Genomic DNA, 6,114 nt, shown 5'->3' on the forward strand with positions numbered 1-6,114 from the left:
CAATCTTAATTGAAGATTGCCCTTAAGCTCAGATGCCTGACCTTATTTGGAGGAGGACCCTGCACAAAAGTCTCTGAAAACCCTATGACTCAGCACATAATTCCTGCTCTTTCCTGCCTATATGATAATTAAGTGCTGTCTTATGCTCAATCAGCCCTTCCCACCCATAACTCTAAGAATTCTTGTATATTTTACTCCTGGTAACATGAAATGAGCTGTCTTTCTGAAGCTGACTCTCCCAGAGGAAGTACTTTCTGTCACGCTCACAGCTGGCTCCTTTTGTTCCTTTCACCCTAGTGGGCTGGTGGCCACCCCACCCTCAACGAAAGGAGATTCACATGTCCCAAACTAACATATAATCTCTTTAATCTTATTTTGTTGACAGGAAATTCCTCAGGATAGACTCTATTCATCTCTCCACACTATCTCTCATTTTTCCCTTTCTCTTCTCCATCCTGTTTTCCCAATTAGTCCCCTTCATCTCCCATGGTCCATTTCCCTCCTCCACTGCACTTACATAGTTCTTGTAGCTCTTCACAAAAGTCAGAGGGGATAAAGTGACCAAGATGATGAGCAGCCTAAGGTTAGTATATAAATCATTCCTGTTTTACATGCTCTGGGTACTGTTCCTACAAGCACAACAAAAACTGAGAGGTAGATCTTCACTGGGGAGATGTCTTTATGATCACTTCTCTGTCCAATAAACGGGATTGGGGACGGAGTAAGCTGAAGGAGTGGAGCAGCAGACTGGCAGCACAGACCCAGTAGCTGGAGGATGGATGAAGGACTCTGTTTCCATGGGTTGCAGGGACACAGAAGCCTGGAATTATGTCTCCTACTGTGATGTCACTTTTTAACAGGGCTGTAATTCAGCTAGGCCATTTGAAGTAGAAACCCCCCTATTACAAAGCAGAAACAAACATGAAATTGTTAATAACTTTGCCAGAGAAAGGACTTACTCAGCACCAAACTGCCCTGCTGTGCCATAGCTCTCTTCCTGATTCCTTCCTTCCTTCTGAAATTTTGTCCTCTTTAGCCAAACTCTCCTCCCTACCTTCCCAATACTGATCCCCATGCTCTGCTCTCTGCTTGTGGCTCAACTTTCCAAGCATTTTCATGAGGGGGAAGCTGTGAAATTGTACCATCTAATGTGCTAGACTTCTCAAGTTTCTTGTCTTTTGAGTGACTACAATTTGTCATTTGCAAAGGATATTAAAATAATAATCAAAATACAGTGGAGGAGTGTATCTTGGTGGTTAAACCAACAGGGCTTCCAGTGGGACTCTACTACTTTGTATCCACTTACACAAGGATTCAGGGCTCTCCTTGGGAGGAGTAGCCAGCACCAAAGTGCTCTGAGAGCATGAGTAATTCTCTTGCTCATCAGCTTCCAACCCCTAGTGGTTTGGATCCAGAGGATGTGGGTGCAACCTGGGGGCTGGTCTCTGCATGTCTAGCCCTATGGATGGTTCCTCTATGGAGAAGCCCTTTTCTGTTCATTTAACCCTGTGATTATTACATCCAGGGCTGACTCTGGGAAAGAGATCACCAGCAAGGCTGTCGACTAAATTTTTGTCAATGGCAATGTCCCCTGTAACAGTGTTAATGGTGTCAGCCATCAAAGCATTTCCTGCTAGGACTGGGTTATCTGAACAGGGAATAATCTCCAGGCAGGATATTTGTTGTGTATGGTGTAGCTTCTGCATTCCTTGCCTTTTCCTTCCACATCTTCGTCTTGAATGTGACTTTTTCCAACTATTGTATATGTTGAAAATGCTGGTTCACTGGCTCTCCTTTTCAAGGGGAGAGGGGGCCTAAGAGGACCTGTAGGGTTTGTATTTAACCAGAGTTTCTCATCTTTCGTAGGGCTGCTCCCACAGCTTAATTGGTGTTACAAAATATTGATGGTTGTTTTAGTTCCCTGTATTTTAAGGATGACAATTTCTTCACAGGTCTATCCAATGCAGAGTACAGTCTCCTCAGACCTGGGAAGGATTTCTTTAGTGGTAGGCAGCATATATGTTCTTGAATGTGGCTCAGCCACAGACATCCCATGAACTGACCTATTATTATCCTATACTAGGTGGGGACTGAGAGTAATCAATGATGATTTGACAAATGGTGGGAATTGTGACCATTATGGTGGTGATGAGCTTGTGCATACCTGAAGGAGTTGTTTTTATGTATGGAAAGTGTGTTGTGAGCAGAACATATAGGACAATGCCCAAGCTCCATATACCATACAGGGTTTCCTTTCCAAGATCTCTGGCACTAAACAAAGCAACATCTGCCTCTTTTCATGTTTAACTGACATGCCAACATCACAAAACTTTGCATTGTCCACTCCATTGACTAAGACGTTTTCTAATATTAAGGTGTATGATGTGTCTTTAGGGGAGGAAGTGAACTGCTGACATGACCTGATGAAAAAACACTTGCCTCTTCCTCGTCCTTTAGACATCCTAGCTCCCTGAGGCAGCTCTCCAGGTTTTCTCCCTCCACATTCTCCTTGATCATATAAGTTATTGTCAGTGTGTCAATCATGTGTAAAATGGTGTTCCTCTGTTCTAAAAATTGAAGGATGTTTAGTCAGAGGAGATGTCACACATCACTGTTGATTTTTCTCAAGAACCTTGACAGCAACCCATGCATTTGTGGGAAGGTAGCAGGCATGCTTCACTTCTCAAAATGTGCCACAATCCAAAGCACAATCCAGAGATGTTAAGATCTTGAAATCCTTTTCAAGGATATCTTCTTCCCAGGGAATGGCATTGAGGTTTGGTTCATTTTCAACCAATATATATATATATATATATATATATATATATATATATATATATATATATATATATATACATACAGAATATACACATATGGAAATTCCAGGGACACAATATTAGAAGAAAATAATGAATACAGACCCAGGAGGGAAGTTTATACCTATGAATTCTACATCATGAAATCTGAGAGATCCAAAACAATCTAATGAGGCACTATACACTAAAAGGATGTAGAAATACAAGAAAAAAATAAAAAGATAATTGAAAATAAGCAAATTGAGCATGGCTTAGCATATATTCAGACTCTTGGGGAAGAGTCTATACTCAGACATAGTAACTACTGAACTGTTGTAGTATTAGGAAAGTAGCTAGAACTAGAATGAGTTTTATATAAAATAAACCATTTCCACAAACAAAAACTATAGCATATTTTGTCCTCTGTGGGTCCTGAGAAAGAAGAATATGTCACAGAGATAGGGTAGAAAAAGTGAAATGGAGCAGGAGAATATGACCAAAGTGCTGTATAGGCATGTATGGGAATGCTATGATAAAACTGCTATGGGTAGTATACAGTAACACATGTTTTAACAGGAAAAAATTAAAAACAAAACTAAATGCGTTTTCAAATAGGAAATTAAATAGTAAAGAAGAAAGAGATAACACAGGTACAAAGCAAATCTAGAACTAAAGCCAATAATATAAAAATATGAAATACCATACCTGAACACCAGGAAACAAAACCAACAACCTCAAAAACAAACTCAGTATTTTGAGATCCAACAGATTGGAGATTCCATTCTATCAGAACCAGTGTTATCGCCCAACTGCTCTGTAGGCTGTGCCTAATGTGAACTAGTATCCAACATTCTTCATAATGCCTCCTTGTGATGTCACCACAAGAAATTGACCAATCATGGCTTGTCATAACTGACTGGTTTCTCTACGCTCCTGTAGTGCAACCAGTGCACTGGATTGTTTGTTTGTTTTTATTGTTATTTTTCATGGCTGTGAACAAATTCCAGACAAGAACCAACTCTAAAGAAGAAGGATTTATCCCTGCTCAGGCTTTCAAGAGTCAGTGAAGCCATGATGGTAGGAGCATCATGTTCTGTATAGAGCTCAGCAGTTTGACAGGTGGTGAGCCCACATGAGAAGTCCTCTATCCTCCAGTGACACAGCACTAGCTAAGTGTCACCTGTATGTATTCCACAAATTTCCAAACTGGAAAGCAGGTACTCAATATCCCGAGATACTGTTAACAAAGCTACTGTGGTACTTTGAGTTAAAACAGTCTCCTACAATCTTGGAAATTTGAAACATGTACACCAGCTAGTGGCACTCTTTGGGGGAACTTTATGTGGTATAGCCTTAGTGACAAGAGTCCATCACTGGGGCTGTCATTTAGATGAACAATCCTAGCCTTCATTAGCTCTCACTGCTTCCTGCTAGAGTTTGAGGATATGAAGCTCTCAGCTTCTTGCTCATGCCTCCAAGAATCCATCCAGCTGTCATGCTTCTGCCTGCCATCATGAGTTCTAATCCCTCCAAGTATAAGCCAGTTAAGCTCTTTATTTCTTAATATTCTATGTTTATGAACTTTATCTCAACAGAATAGTAACTAATACATACCTCCTCAGCAGAGAAGACTGCTATCCATCCCAACTTCACCCCTGTTTCCCAAAGGTCAAGGCATAGACCTTGGTTTCACACAGTGCCACATTTTTACACATTGGCCAGGTTTCTCTCACCCCCTTCAGAGAAACAATGACCCTTGCAAGTAGCATTAATTCCAGATCTCCCAACTAAAACCCAAACACATGCAATAAGGAGAGATAGAAATCAATGCAAAACCTAAAGTTCCAGAAAAATAAAACTAGAGAAAACAATCTGAAAGAACCAAAAGATCAAGGAAATCTTGTAATATGACCAAGGAAATTCACTGACTAATTCCACAATCTAAAGAACTAACAGGAATGATATGCAAGTATTTCAGTAGTTCATCAAAATTGAGGGAAGGGATACTTTCAAACCCTTTTTATAAAATAAAGAATATCCTTATTCTCAAACCAAGTAAAGACACCTTAAAAGGAGTCAAATATCTGGCAATGTCCTTGAATATTTGGCAATGTCCTTGACTAACATGATGAGGAAATCCTTAATGTGAGTAAATTTTACTTCATATTCAATGACACATTACAAAGACCATAGTTCATGATCAAGATGCCTCCTTCACTAGGAACACGTGGATCAACCCACATACACAAATTGATGAGGAAAATAGCAAAAATGCACCAATGAGCATAACAGTCAGCCATGAAAAGGAACTAAATGCCATTGGCAGAAAACAAAACGAAACACGGAACTAGAGGAAGTGTTGCTATAGACAACCAGTTCCACAAACACAATTATTTTTGTTTCCCACAGGTCATATTCAGACAGAGGGATGCATTTTTGTATAATGGATAATATTGGTCACATGTGATCTGCTCAGAAGTGAATTAGAGCAGAAGAAAATGACCAAAGTGCAGTACCAGCAGGTATGAGAAGTCGTGATCAAACCCTCATCGGATACATGCATACCACCAAAGTTTCAAATAAACAGGAACAAATCCAGTAATGACAAAAAATAAATTCATAAAATGGAAAACCTCTGTCAATGAAGGAATAGAAACTACAGCCAGTTTTTAGAACCAAAACCATATTGTAAAAATAAAAATCAATAAATAAATTCCAAATACCAAAAGCCAAACCTGAAACAAACAGGTTGGGAAAGTCAAAATCTATCACAAACAACAGAGTCCAACTGTCTTATCTACCAACCAATTCTTTCTCTTCAGTATGAGGACAAAACCCAGCCTCAGGCAGTGCCTTATACGGACTTGTGTCTAGCATATCTCAAAAAGATACCTTGTGATGTCACATGCAATGGACCAATCAAGGCTTAGCAAAACCCATAGTGGTTTTTTTCTTTTCTTTTTTTTTCTCACGTTCTGTCCCCAACAACTGCCCTAATTCTTCCTATAGTTGCGATCAGATAGCTGAAAATGATTTACTTATGGAAAGAAGAGTGTTTAACCTCAGATTTAAAGGACATAAGGCAATATAATGGGGATAACTCGTGGCATGAACATCAGGAGTGTGATGCAATTGGTTACATGGCATTTACAATCCCTCATTCCTCCCAGCACCCAAGACTTCCTGCTAGGTGTGATCTCCTATAGTTGCACAGTGTCCCCAAAACTGTGGGGACTGAGTATTCACACATGTGTGACAGTGGACATTCCACATCAAATCTGTCTCATGCACCCTTGTTGTTAATAATAAATAATAATAA

At 39.8% G+C, this 6,114-nt stretch overlaps 2 long non-coding RNA genes across 2 annotated transcripts; one reads left to right on the plus strand and one right to left on the minus strand.

Moving 5' to 3' along the window:
* Window positions 1–349: 349 nt before the first annotated feature.
* On the minus strand, window positions 350–4,403 carry LOC121824721 (uncharacterized). The gene is made up of 2 exons (XR_006066677.2): window positions 3,501–4,403; window positions 350–899 (listed from the first exon to the last, which is right to left on the minus strand). It is a non-coding gene; the product is annotated as an uncharacterized LOC121824721 (long non-coding RNA).
* LOC121824722 (uncharacterized) lies at window positions 3,692–5,573 on the plus strand. The gene is made up of 2 exons (XR_006066678.2): window positions 3,692–3,872; window positions 5,205–5,573. It is a non-coding gene; the product is annotated as an uncharacterized LOC121824722 (long non-coding RNA).
* Window positions 5,574–6,114: the final 541 nt, after the last annotated feature.

This window comes from Peromyscus maniculatus, chromosome 21 (assembly GCF_049852395.1).
Source record: "Peromyscus maniculatus bairdii isolate BWxNUB_F1_BW_parent chromosome 21, HU_Pman_BW_mat_3.1, whole genome shotgun sequence".
Taxonomy (NCBI): domain Eukaryota; kingdom Metazoa; phylum Chordata; class Mammalia; order Rodentia; family Cricetidae; genus Peromyscus; species Peromyscus maniculatus.